Raw genomic sequence first — 14842 nt, forward strand, 5'->3', positions numbered from 1 at the left:
AAGGTGTCATCATGACCCTGAGAATATTATTAAGGTGAAAGTATTAGAGGCTATAGAGCAGAAGGACACAGAAATGCAAACGTTTGAAGAATACGGAAACCTGGAGATTTTAGAGAAGGACATTAAAGATGAAGCACTGGATGACATTTTAAAGAAGATTGTAACAAAGAAGGGAGAGTTGAGTGCTTTGGTAGAAAATTACATGGAGAAGGCAATGTTGCATGCTTTAGGGCAGATATTAAAGGGGCAGAGAATCCAAGAGACTTTCAGAGATGAAATGCTGACTACATTAGTAGAAAATGATAATATGAATATGGAACACATGGCAGTTATGCAATATATTTTTATTGATGAGGAAATGTTAGACCCCATGACTTTGAACTGGACAGAAAGGGCTTGGAAATTAGATGGATGGATGAAAATGTTAAAAGTTTTTGAACAGACTTTAACAAAAAATAATCATCTTGTGAATGCAAAGGAAAATATGATAGAGATGGTAGAGCAAAATATTTCTAAAGCAGGGATAGTTCATTTTGTGAATCACAACCTCATGGATAGAAGAATGATAGGGTTGTTGAATTTGACTTCAAAGAAAACTGAAGAGCTTGCAGTGTTAGTGGAGACCATGACAGAAAGCAGAGATATAGAAATTGTAGGGCAGAATACTATGAAGCAGAGCAATTTGAAAGTTGTGATACCGAATCTCACTGAGGAAATAATGAACAATTACTGGGAACCATTGGAAAATGACTTCTTGGAGAATAAAATGTTAATGATTTTAAACCAGAACATAATGAAAAAGCGAGAATTGGTGACTTTAGAGCAAGTTATCATAGAGAAAAGAAATGAACAGAGCATAGAGGAGAATATTTTAGAGAACAGAGAGCCAAGTGTTGTTGAAATGACCTTCCAAGATCAGGAAATATGTGAGAGTTTGGAACAAGTATTAAGGAAAATGGAGCAGGAGACTGTGCAGCACAAACTCAAAGATGAACAATTTGTAGAGATTGTAAGATCGAATGAGTTGATGAGTAGGGAGCTGGTGGTTGTGGAAGAGGGAAACTTTCAGACTTTGGAAAATATGTTAAGGAATAAGGGTGAGCTAGAGACTGTAAAACAGGAGGTTGAAGAAAAATGTAAAATTTTAAAGGAAAATAGTGACATGAAAGATAAAGAACTGGACCTTTTTGGACAGACGGAAGAGGAACTGTTAGATGAAAACTTAGAGTATTTAGATAAAATACTTACAGGGGAAATACTTACAGGGGATGCATTTTGTGAAGCTGAACAGCAAAATATAATGAATATTGAAAAGCTGACTATTATAGAGCATCCTCTCAAGGAGAAGAAAACATTGGAGGATTTGGAGCAGACATTCAAGGAGGAGGAAGAGCTAGAAATTGTACAGCATGACATGAAAGAGGAAATACCAGATGAGAAGAATAATGTTAGGGTGGGATATTTGGAGACATTTCAACTTAACTTACAGGAGATAGAAAATGTAGTGGTTTTGAAGCAAAATTTAATTTCAATGAAAGAGTTTAAAAATTTGGAGCTGATCTTCAAAAAGGAGGAGGAGGAAGAAGAAGGAGAAATTACAGAGCAAAATTTAACGAAAAACAGAGTGCTGGATACTGCGGAAAATAATTTATTTTTGACCATGGGACATTTGGAGGAAATATTTGACAAGCAGGGAGACCTTGAGGTTCTAGAGCAAAACATCACGCCTCAAAAAGTAGAAGAGAATCTGGATGAGAATGTTTTGAATTTAAGAGATGCAGAGATTGTGGAATATAATTTTAAAGATGAGGACATTTTTGGTTATTTCAGCCAGACATTAGAGAAAAGACCAGCTGTAGAGGAAATAGAGCATATTATCACACAGATAGCAGACTGTGAAATTACAGAGCAGATTATTTTCAGTGACATGAAGTTGCACATTTCAGAAGAGAACAGCTTGTTAGAGGTTTTTCAGCAGAGTTTACAAGATAAAGAAGAAGTAAGTATTGTAGAGGAGGGCATGAATGAGGAGAAAATACCTGACATTGTTGAGTTTAATACTGTGAAAGAGAGCGAGACTGAGGCTATGGAACATAACCTTGTGAACAAGCAAGTGTTAGAGGCTTTGGATCAGGCTTTAGAAGACAACTTGATAGAGAGAGATGTTTTAAAAGGATCAGAGCAGATGTTTGAGGAGAATGCTGAGGTGGAAATTGTTGGAGAGGTTACAAAAGAGCAGAGTCTAGGAAAGGATGAAGGGCATAATATTACAAGAGATTTTAATGTTGGGAAGCAGAGCTCTATGGTAGATGAAATGTTATATGGTTTTTATGAAGCTGTGCAGATCTTAGAGCAAACTATTGCACAGGAAAAAGTTAAAGACATTCCAGAAAAGAGTGTTAAAAATGAGGGAGATTTAGAAAATATGGAACAGAGTATTTTGGAGGAGAAAATGGATGTAGCCTCAGAACAAACCTTAAAGGCTGAAGGAGTCCTAGAGACATTAGAACAGAGTCTCACACTAGAAAACGTGGAAGAAATTACAGAACAGGATATTGTAAAAGACAGGGAATTTGAGGTTTCAGAACTGAATGTAATGAAAGACACCTTGTTGGGGGCGTCTGAGCAGAGTTTTCAAGGAAAGGGAGTAATAGATGTTGTTAAAATAGATGTCAAAAAGGATAGTTTGGGAGATTTTGTTGAGTATGTTATTGTGAGGGACAGAGAAATTGAGGTTGCGGAAGAGAATGTAATGGAGGATGAAGTTCCAGAGATTTCAGATCAGACAGTGAAAAAAACAGAATTTGAATTTTTAGAGCATAACGTCAAAGAAGTTGATGTGAGAGAAACTGTAAAGCAAAGTATTATGGAAGAAAAATTAGAGAATTTAGAAAATAAGTTAATGGAAGAGAACAACTTAGAGGTTTCACAACCATTGTTACTGATCAAGGGAGAGGTAGAAGATATAGAACAATACTTTGTGGAAGAGAAATTGGCAGTGAATATAGGGAAAGATGAGGTGAAGAATGGAGCATTATTTGTTCAGAAGGAAATGTTAGAAGTATTGAAGCAAATATCAGGGAGTAAGGAAGAGGTTGTATTTGGAAAGGATATAATCGAAAATGAGAGACTGGAAGAGTTTGTAGATCAAAATTTTGTGAAAAATAATAAGTCCAAATATGATGAACAAAACAGTGAGCAGGAAATTTTAGAAAAAGACATTGAGGAGGAAAATTTGGAAGAGTCTACTGACTACAATTTTTCATTCAATGGAGAGAAGGAAACCAAAAAACAGAATGTTATGAAGGAGGTAATGATAGATAGCCTAGATGAGTCTTTACTTGGTATGGTAGGTATTGCACAGCAGTGTATAAATGTAGAAGAAATGGAAGAAACCATGCAACATAATATAGAGGACAGAGAATTGAAGATCCTTGAACATAATGTAGATGGAGAGGAAATATTAAAAATTTTGGAGAAAATATCAAAGAATGAAGAACAGCCTGAGATTTCAGATCAGTTTTTGAAAGGGGAATTAACAGAAAGGTTTGTAGATCAAATTGCAGTTGAGAATACTGAGTTCAAAGCCAAAGCTTTGGAACAAAACGTCACAAAAGTGAGCATGTTAGAGACATGGGAACAAACGTTGCAGAAAAATGAAGCACTGGAATTTTTAAGGCAGAATAATAGAATTGAAATTTTAGAGAATAATAGTTTAAAGGATAAAAATTCAAATGACATGGAAAAGATGTTCATGGGGGCAAAAATGTTGGCATTTTTGGGTCAGACCATAAAGGAAAAAGGAGAGTTGTCAATCTTAGGTGAGACCATCACAGAGGAGAGTGTGGCCACTAATTTAGGAAAGAATTTTTTGAAACACAGTCAGACTGAGGTTGTGGAACACAATTGTAATGACCAGGAACATTTAGAGGTTTTGGAGCAATCACCAAAGGCAACTGAACAGATGGAAACTCTAGAGCATAACATTGCAGAAGAAAGCTTGGGAGAAGAGATTGTTAGGCAAGATATTATAAAGAAGGGAATTTATTTTACACAGAAGGAGTTGGTAGAGGCTTTGGATAAGATTTTAAAAAGAAAAGAACTACTTGCAGTTGAAAATTATTCTGTTGGAGACAAATTTGCTGGATTTGTTGAGCAAAATACTTTAAAGAAAGGGGAATCTTGTGCTTTGCAACCTAATTTCATGTGGGAGGATTTGTTGGAAGGATTGGAACAAACTTCAGAAAAACAAAGTGATTTAGAAATTTTAGAGCAGGGTATCAAAATAGAAAGAACGAAAATGACTGTAGAATTTAACATTAGGAAATCTAGGGAGCTGATATCTTTTCAGCAAAACTTCAAGGAAGTTGACATGTTAGATTTTTTGGTTCAAAACAAAAACAAAAAGGAGGAGATGTATAACATAGAGCAGGCCAGCATGGAAGAAACAGTGGAAACAAAAGGAGAGGGGAATGATGTGAAAGGTAAGGAATTAAAGGTTGTGAAAGACAACTGTATTGATAGACAACTCTTGCAGGCTTTTGCACAGACTACAGAGGTAAAGGGAGAAATTAAGATTGTAAAGTATGATGTCAGAGAGGAAATAAGAGGAGAGTCTATACAGGAGAATAATGAGATGAATGGCTGTTTGGAAATATTCCCAGAGGAGAAAGGCATATTCAAGGATTTGGAGCAGTCATTACAGAAAAGGGCAGAGATGGAGGTTGTTAGACATGATGCTCTAGAGGAAAAATATGAAGATGTTTTAGAGCAAAAGGCTGAGGAGAAGAAGACAGAAGTTGTTGAACAGTATATCATGCAAAAGGGATTGTTAGAGGCTTTGGGGCCTATTTCAGAGCGCAAGGAAGAGTTTGGTATTATAGAGCATTTCATTAAAGGAGATAGAGTAGAAGGCTTTGTAGAGCAGAATGCTGTGGAAAAGAAAGAGTTCAAGGTACATAATGTCATGCAGGAGGACAATTTAGAGTCTTTGGAGCTAGCATTCAAAAGAAAGGAAAAACAGACCTCTGTTGAAGAACATATCAAAAATGAACACTTTGTGGAGACTTTAGAGCAAAATTTTGAAAATTATGGGGAGTTGGGTATCATGGAGGAGATTTGCATGGAAAGGGAGATATTAGAAACTGTGGAGCAGTCTTCAGAGATGAGATGTGAGGACACAGTGAGAAAACTTTCAGAGCAGAATGTTGAGACAGGGAATTATTTCAACTCTTTGAAAACTAACTTAATGGAAGAGAAATTAGAGACAAAAAGAGACGACGAGATCTTAGAGCAGGACTTTGTAGAGAAAAAAACTGAAGAGATTATAAGGGAAAGTATTGTAAAGCAAGAAGACATGGAGGTTGCACAACAGTTCATCATGCGGAAGGAATTGTTAGATGTTTTGTGGGTGATTGCAAAGAATATTAAAGATATGGATTTTATTGAACATTACTCAAAAAAAGAAAACAATGTAATGCAGAATGCTGAGAAAATTGTCGACCCCAGCATTTTCAAACATAACATCACTCAGGAAGACATGCTAGTGGCTTTGCAGCAGACGTTAAACAAAACGGAAGAGCCACAGATTGTACAGCAACACATACAAGATGGTAGACTAGAGGAGACTGTAGAGCAGAATGTTGCAAATTGTAAGGAGATGGATGTTATAAAGCAGAGTTTGGCAAATGAAAATGAAGTTTCGAAGGTAAAATTGGAACTGGAGATCGTGAATGAGGAATTTGAAGGGCAAAATATTGCAAATGAGGGAGAGATGGAGGCTTTTCATGACAAGAACTTGGAGCAAGATTTGTTAGAGTCTTTGGAGCAGAATTTAACCAAATCTGGAGAGCTACAAATTGCAGAGCAGAGAATCAGAGAAGTAGGTTTAGGAGAAATTGATTTCAAGAAAGGAGAGCTAAAGGCTGAGGAGCAGAGTTCTGTTAAGGCAGAAATGTTGGAGGTTTTGGAGCAAAAACAAGGACAGTTAGAGACTGTAGAGCAAGGTGAAAAAAATGAAAGAATGCAAAGTAGTTTAGAGCAGAGTATCTGCAAGGAGCAAAAGGTAGAGGTTATGCAGGAGACCACCAACAGGGAAAAAATGTTAGTAAATATGAAAAATATTTCAAAGACAGATGATGAATTGGAACTCATAGTGCAGGATTGCAAAGTGGAAACACTGGGAGTAGTTTTAGAGCCTGATACATTGACTGAGGGAGAGCTGAAAGTGGTGGAACAGAACATCATTGAGGAGAAAATGTTGGAAGATTTGAAACAGACATTAAATACAGACACAGAGATTGTAGAGCAAGTTATAGGCCAGGAAAGTTTGAGGGAGATTGTCAAGGAAAATAGTGAGTTGGATCATGTTGAGGAAAATTACAACAAGGAGAAGTCTGCTTTGAAGCAGAATTTTAAGCCAATTGGAGTAAATGAAGTTGTAGATTGTCCTGTCAAAGAGGAGAAACTGAAAGAGTATTCAGAGCAGAATCATTTAACAGAAGAACTGCATATTATGAAGGAGGACCTTGTGAATGAGGATACGTTAGAGTCTTTGGAAAATAAAAAACTGAACATTGTAGGGCAGAGCTGTACATTAGCAAGACAGAATGATGTTTTAGACCAGGGTGTTCAAATAGAGGTAGAGTCAGAGGAACAGAGTAAGCATTTTGTGGAACAGGATAATGCTAGAGGTGGACATGCAGGAAACTTTAATGAAAAAGAGAATACTGCAAACTGTAGAGAAGAATTGTTATCAGATACAGTAATGCAGCATGTTGTGAGGAAGGGAGAGCTGATGATGATTGAAAAGAAAAGAACACATGGGAACTTTGTGGGAGAAGGTTTAGAGCAGACTTATTTGGAAAAAGGAGAGATTTTAACTCAAGGTTCAAACATTAAAAAGGATGGAGTGAGAGAATTTATAGAGCAGAATCTTGTGAATGATGGATGTTTAAAGGCTAAAGAACAGAATTCTTTGGATGAGGGAATGATACAGGGCTTGGAACAGACTTTAAAAATAGGAGAGATGCTGGAATTTGTAACGAATATCTCAGAAGAGGAGGGATTGAAAGAATTTGTGGAAGAGAATGCCCAGAAGGATGAGGGGTTTGAGTCTATGCAGGCAAAAGTAACTGCAGAAAAATGGGATGAGACCGAGAACCTGAATATTTTGAAAAACAAGTTGGAAGTGGTAGAACAGGATATCACAATGCAATATTCCGAAGAAGCTGTTCAAAAGGAAGCCTCAAATGAGAACAAGTTCAAGGTTTTTGAACAAAGAATACAGGAGGGCTTGACAAAGTTTACAGATCAAAATGTTGTAAAACAGGGTGAATTGGAAAGTGTTGAAATGCACATGAGAGAGGAGGAAAAGATTGCCTTGAGAGATCAGGGTGCTACAGAGAAGGGGAGAGTGGAGGATATCATAGGAGAAAGTTGTACATTAAACATAGAAAATATGGAACTTGAGATGAGGGAAACAACAGAGCAGAACATTGTAGGGGAGGAAGAGTTTCAGGTTTTAAAGCACAGTGAACAGTTGGAACAGAACATGGTAGGAGAGAAAGAGGCAAATAAAAAAGTACAAAGTGTGTTAGCAGAAGAGGTAAAAAAGAATGATATTCAAGTCTTAGATCAGACTAATAAAGAAAAGAAAGAGTTGAGTATTATAAAACACATTCATGAATGGATTGTCATTGAAGATGAGGAATTGAAAGATACTGCCACAGAACAGATACTTATAGATCAGGGAATGGCAGAAATTAAAAGAAAGACAGACTGGGAAGACCAAGTGGTAGAGCAGGTCCCTTTACGCATGAGACCTAGTATTGAGGCAGGTGAAGATCTGAAGATTGCAAATGATAAAATACTGAATGTTGTGCAGGATAGAAAAGTAGAGGGTGGGAAAGGGGAAGGTGAAGCCAAAGAATTGAGCTGTTTCATAATAAAGGTGCAGAGCAGTCAGCACAAACCTGTAAAACAAAATTGTATTGAGACTGTAGTGGACGTTAACAATGGAAATTTGAAGGATACAAAGTCTACAGTCATTAATAATGAGGTGGTGGATCTGACTAGCAGAGAGTGTCCAGAAAAGGACATTGCACACGTGCAGCGTCTTAAATTTGTACTGCAGAGTCTCGTGTCAAACAAAGGTTTAAAATCAAATTGTACTAAGAGAAAAATCAGAGGTCAAAATGCTACAAAAAAGCCAGGACAGTGTTGGTTGAGGAAGAGTGGGAAAGACATCAATAGGGAGAAATTTGTGAAAAAGTGTAGGGGAAAAGATACAACAGATAATTTAGCTAACAGGAAAATGATGAATATATTGAAAAAGGAAGAGTCAAAGGTACCGGCCCATTGTGTAAATAATACTAATGCTAACAAGTTATTCATAGAGGAGATAATTATTAGCGATGAAATAGTAGATCACATCAACACTGAGAGCATCGAAGTGTACTCTACAGTACCGGATATCCCCAAGGAGGCATCGCTCAGCTATAAGTGTTTTGTAAAAGATTTAATGGAGGTGGAGGAGGAAGGGGAGCTGGGTGCTACAGAAAAGTCCACCGCTGATATCTGCGAAGATGAAACTTTTTTCACAGCACTTGAAAACTTTCAAGAGGAGGAGTTTTTCTGGACCTGTTTTGAGTATTCTGATTAGGGTAAGCTGTTGAAGGATCCAGGGCATATTATGGTTTTAAAAATTAGGCTTAGCTTAAAATCATTTGCGTCATCACAAGAGTTAAACACTAACATGTTACTATTTGTAATCTTTATCGTTCCAACAGGGCAGGAGGTGTCAATGTGGTTAGCACTGCTGCTTCACAGCCATTTTCTCCCACAGGCTGTTTATTTTCGCCTTTAAAGATGTGCATATTCGGTTAAATGGTGAGTGCAAAATTCTTCCGGTGTGAGTGACTGTATGCAAATTGGACTAGTGCCTTGTTAAAGGATGGTTTTTATCAGATGTCCGATACAGTTAGGACTCCTTGACATTCTACTGGAAATTTTCAGATTCAATGGATAAACCTTTCTGGTGTGACAAGAAATGTACTTACTGCCCTGTAACTCATGGACTTGGTGCTCACTTTCCAGCTAAAGCACTGTTTAATTGATAAGTCATACTTAACCCAGTGTGAATGTGCATAACTGAGTATGTGCTGTGATAAACTCACAGCTCACCTGAGATGGCTCTTCACTTGTGTCCAATACTGCTAAGGTGGGCTCTGGTTCACTGCAACCATTTCATAGAAACAGCATATTGAAAACAAAAATGGGAATTGTAGTGGAGTATGTTTAGGACTTATTCACGTAAAGTTAGCTGTGATTTCTGTGATTTGTCAGCTAAAACAGTAGAACTAATTCAACCACTGAAGAAATGTCTCCTTTAATGATGAAATGCAACCATGAATGAATGCAGGAAGTACTTATAAGGTATGACTATGTATGTGTGGTTCTAACAAGAAAAAATAATTTAAAAAATAATAAAGTACATTTAAACATTAATCTTCAACATTAACTGCAATCTGTTCTCTGAGTTGCTGTGCAATACTAACAACTTCCCCTGGATGGCGCTCCAGCTGGCCACTTCTCAGAGTAAAGTGTTTCTAGATGCAAACGTGAAACTTTACCACATAAAAAATCAAATAATTGCATTGTTTTGCAAAAGCAAAAAAGTATACAGTACTGCCTAGTGTGGTCGGCATCACGTATGTGAACACGTATGTTCTGGGCGTCCTGTGACAGCTGGTGAGGAATACATTAAGGATGTGCAATCAAGTGGCAAGAAGTGAATACAAGTCATAGATGTACATTTAATTGTTCATGTGGTGAGTTGTAAATTTAATCCACACAGTTTAGGGTCACAGGGAAGTCAGTGATCATCACAGCAGCACTGGATGTAACGCAAGAAGCAACATGGTACTGATGTTAAGTTGTAACGTACAATGTTACCAACTTCTATACTTTGGAACTTGACAGGTTCATATCCTAATAATACAGAATGCCTTTGCTATATTTATCATAAATACCCAGGGCCATTTCTGGGCATAGGTGGCCTAGGCAAGCGCGTAGGGTGCCCTCTAGTGGTCAGGGTGCATTACTGATGCCCCATGTAGAGATTCCTATCTTTATCTTGTTTAGAAAAATTTGTTCAGGTGAGACCAGAACACAATCCGTTACCCAGAAACGCCTCTGGGTGACGCAACATTTTTTTTAAACAATACAGACCTAGAAACTCTCAGACTCAAAGTGAATGTCCTAATATATTGTTTTATATTATTTTTGCATATATTTGGTCTTAACATCTGATGACCTACACAGCCCAACAATAACACGAACAATAACAACAATAATGATGATGATGATGCCAATAATAATAACCTTCAAACTGTAGCATAGAAGAGACAGACATGGTGAAATAAAATTAAACATTTAAAATGACAACAGAATTGTCTGGAGTGAATTGCTAAAAGCTGATTTAACCCAAATTATGTTTGTCTCCCAAATGGACATACATTAAAACTTGTGTTAAAACTTTTCATATATCATCCTCTGTTGCTCACCACCATTTGTGAGATTCGCTCTGAGCACACTAAAGCAGTTGTGCATAGTGCTTATCTCGCTGGAAAAGCTAATTCATTGATTGGATAGTGTGAAATATGGCCTGCCAGTCATCCCAGCCAATACCCCCAGGCCACCAGGAGGAGCTCTCCCTGCAGCATGGAGGTGCCCCGAATGCCAGCAGGGAATTATGGACAATGGAGTTGTTATCCACAGCCCTGCTGGATAACACGGGGCCGCTAGAAGGCGCTGCAGGGAGGAACGACGAGTATTTTGCCTACAACCCTGAAGTGTGTCCTAGTCACATGGACAAAGGGAATGATGTGCTACTGGGTTGAAGAAGAGGAGTTTTTATCTAACCCGGAAGTGCTAGGAAGTCATATGGACTGCGGGTTCAGAAGCACTTCCGGGTCACTGATTATAAAAGGAATGTGGGAGATCCCAGAGCTGGGTGGCAGAATGGCAACGTGTCTGGGAGTGGAGGATTATTGTTTATTGTATTGGAGAATTGTTTGTATGAGTATTGTGGAGAGGAGGGTGCTTTGTGCACTTTTTATTAATAAAAAGTCAATTTATTGGACTTTTACCTGGTGTCTGATGTATTGTCTGAGGGTTCAAGGGGACGACAGCGCCCCCTATCTGTCACAATAGTTAGATTGCATTATCTACATACACGAGCATACAGTAAATAGGAATTCTGTGTAAAGAGTCCTATTTAAAGATAATCATTATATTCTCAGTTTCACTGAGCATTGTCATTATGCTCATTTTTCAATTTGTTTTATTAATTTAAATGCCATGTATTGCATTAAGTTACTTTAAATGTCTTAGTTCATGTGATTGCATTTCAGCACCTTGAAGACGCAAACACCTTTCTTGTGGGTGTATTTTTCCCCATCCTCCTTTGAATTTCTGATAATAAATTTTTATGAAATTATTTATTCTTGGAAAATCTTAGAGGAATGCTCAAGATCACTGCAGGATAATGAATGAATTAATTACATTTATACCGAAAGTGCTCAGGCAATGAGAAATCATTTAGCCTTCTGTGTGTTGTGTCCTTTCTTCTCTTTTCAAATATTCAGCCTTTTTGTCCGTCTTGCCTGCCATCATTTTGGGAGACATGGTAACAGGAATGTTCATTGGTGAGACTCTAATGGCTCATTATGAGTGACAAAAAGGGTGGCTGCATGTGCAACTGTATCCTATGATCACAGAACAACTAGTTCAAAGCTGATTCCTGTAGAGTGACTGGAATGGAAAAATCTGGCTTGGAAAATAAAAAAAAAAATGGATGAAAATTTATCTGACACAACCCAAAGAGGATAATCAACCAACTCAGTAATTGTTCATTCAGTGTTGATCACCAAAATCCAGCAAAGCATTTTTCACAGTGAATATGCTGTGTTTGTCAGTGACCTTGTTTGTCAAATATTTTCCTGAAAATTCATCATGCAGCCAGTTTAAACAAACTTTTTATCCAAGTCCCCATGATGTTTTGTGAGTCCAGTGAGACATATGAGGAGATGCATCCACTTTCGGAGCTGCAGCACCAAACACCACCGCAGATCTATGCCAGTAGTTGTAGACCAGCAGTTTGGTGATAGAAGTTTATGCGTGAACACAAATCAATCTGATGGATGCTTGCCAGTGTTAGATGGGTCAGCAGGTACAGTATATAACACAGATCCCAGTCGTGGGCTAACAATAGGAGAAAAACATGCATATCCACTTTAACACAAAACGTGTACACAGAAGGAAGCTGGAAATGTATAGATGTATTTCTCTCTGTTATAATAAAAAAAAATTCTGGGATGAGACAAGACTTTTTCAGAGAGATACTTTCACGTCCTGCAAGGTGAGACTTTGGGCCAAGAGATTTAACCACACCCGGGGCTGAAAACAAAAGACAAAGAGTAGATGACAAAGTAGAATGTCATAAAGAGGTTAAAAAATGTTGGCGCGATACACATACAGAAATTCGATAGTCTCCAAAAAATGATAGTAAAGATCGCATTAGCACAAACAAATGGAAATTATTACTCGGTGAAATAACGGAACAGCGATAAGATATCGCACTTTATGTTGGAGACTTGTAGATCGTCTAATTCATGTTGCCATCAGGGAAAAGTAGTATTTCTTCCCAAAGAAGAGGTGTATCCACAAGAATTAAAAGATTTATTGTTTGGTGAAAGTTAAATCCACTTATGCGATCGGCAGAGAAATGAAATGGGTGGCGCGTAGCGCAGGCCGGGGGGATTGGTAAGTGAAGCAAGCAGGGGACAAAGCCCCCTTGTGTGTCTTATAGATAATGTCTTTTTACCTGGACTTATATGTGACCTGTATGTAATACGTTATCCTACCCTTTTAACAATTATTACCCAGAGTGGTGCATTTAATGCAAACAGAAAGGAGTATCCAGGGGCTTTATTGTTGCGCTTTTTGGCAGCAGCGGCAGTGAGTGAGCAAAAGTGTCAGAAAAAAAAATAAACCAAACTTTTCATTTCAAGAGAGGCGCGTACCTGCTATGAAATCTTTTGGGGTACAAACCTTAGTGAATTTCTGCTTCCAGTGTTCGAGAAATGTTAGTCTTCTGATATTTAATTTGCATGGTGATGCAGTAGTTAGCACTTGTGCCTCACAGCTCAAGTCACATTTTGGGCCACAAAAAACAGTCCACCATTGAGGGCAGACATTTTCCTCTCTGTCAGGGACTCACAGTGCCAGTGCTAGGTTATTTTGTGCCAATCAACTGTTTTGTAGCTAACCTGTGCGGCTGGGTTTATGATGATCTGTGCCCTAGGCGAATGCCTAATTCACCTTAATGGTGGTGCCGGCCCTGAGGGCACCAACTATAGCATTGCACTATTACAGTTCAGTTCAATTAAATTCAGTTTATTTTTGTATAATGCTTTTCACAGAATGTGCGCTCAGAGCACTGTGAGAAGTCCTCATGTAAATTAGCGAGTATGATCTTTACAAATTACTAAATACAGAATTAGTACCCCTAAATATATAAATTTGTTAAAACACATAGAAAACAAAGTAGAAACTGATTAACATAATTGGAAACCAACAAAGAATACCCTCTCAGAAGTAGCTTCAACTCCCACCTCCGCCAGAACTTCGACCACCTCCCGAGAGAGGTGGGGGACATTGAGTCCAAATGGGCCATGTTCCATGCCTCTGTTGTTGAGGCGGCTGACCGGTAGCCGTAAGGTGGTTGGTGCCTGTCGTGCCAGCAATCCCTGAACCCGTTGGTCGACACTGGCAGTGAGGGATGCCGTCAAGCTGATGAAGGAGTCCTATAGGACCCTGTTGTCCTTTGGGACTCTGGAGGCAGCTAATAGGTACCGGCAGGCCCAGCGGAATGCGGCTTTGGTGGTTGCTGAGGCAAAAACTCGGGCGTGGGAGGAGTTTGGGGAGGCCCTGGAGAACGACTTTCGAACAGCTTAGAGGAGATTCTGGTCCACCATCCGGCATCTCAGGAGGGGGAAGCAGTGTAGTGTCAACACTGTATATGGTGGGGATGGTGCGCTGCTGACCTCGACTCGGGACGTTGTGGGTCGGTGTGGGGAGCACTTCGAAGACCTCCTCAATCCCACTAACATGCCTTCCAATGAGGAAGCAGAGCCTGGGGACTTGGGGGTGGGTTCTCCCATCTCTGGGACTGAGGTCACCGAGGTGGTCAAAAAACTCCTTGGTGGCAGGGCCCCGGGGGTGGATGAGATACGCCCGGAGTTCCTCAGGGCTCTGGATGTTGTAGGACTGCCTTGGTTGACACACCTCTGCAAAATCGCATGGACATCAGGGACAGTGCCTCTGGATTGGCAAACTGGGGTGGTGGTCCCCCTCTTTAAGAAAGAGGACCGGAGGGTGTGTTCCAACTACAGAGAGATCACACTCCTCAGCCTCCCTGGAAAAGTCTATTCGGGGGTCCTGGAGAGGAGGGTCCATTGGATAGTCGAACCTCGGATTCAGGAGGAACAGTGTGGTTTTCGTCCTGGTCATGGAACAGTGGACCAGCTCTACACCCTTAGCAGAATCCTGGAGGGTGCATGGGAGTTTGCCCAACCAGTCTACATGTGTTTTGTGGACTTTGAAAAGGCGTTTGACCGTGTCCCTCGGGGAATCCTGTGGGGGGTACTCAGAGAGTATTGGGTACTGGACTCCCTGGTAAGGGCTGTTCAATCCCTGTACAATCGGTGTCAGAGCTTGGTCCGCATTGCCGGCAGTAAGTCGAGCCCGTTTCCAGTGAGAGTTGGACTCCGCCAGGGCT

Source organism: Polypterus senegalus, chromosome 14 (genome assembly GCF_016835505.1).
Source record: "Polypterus senegalus isolate Bchr_013 chromosome 14, ASM1683550v1, whole genome shotgun sequence".
Lineage (NCBI taxonomy): Eukaryota > Metazoa > Chordata > Cladistia > Polypteriformes > Polypteridae > Polypterus > Polypterus senegalus.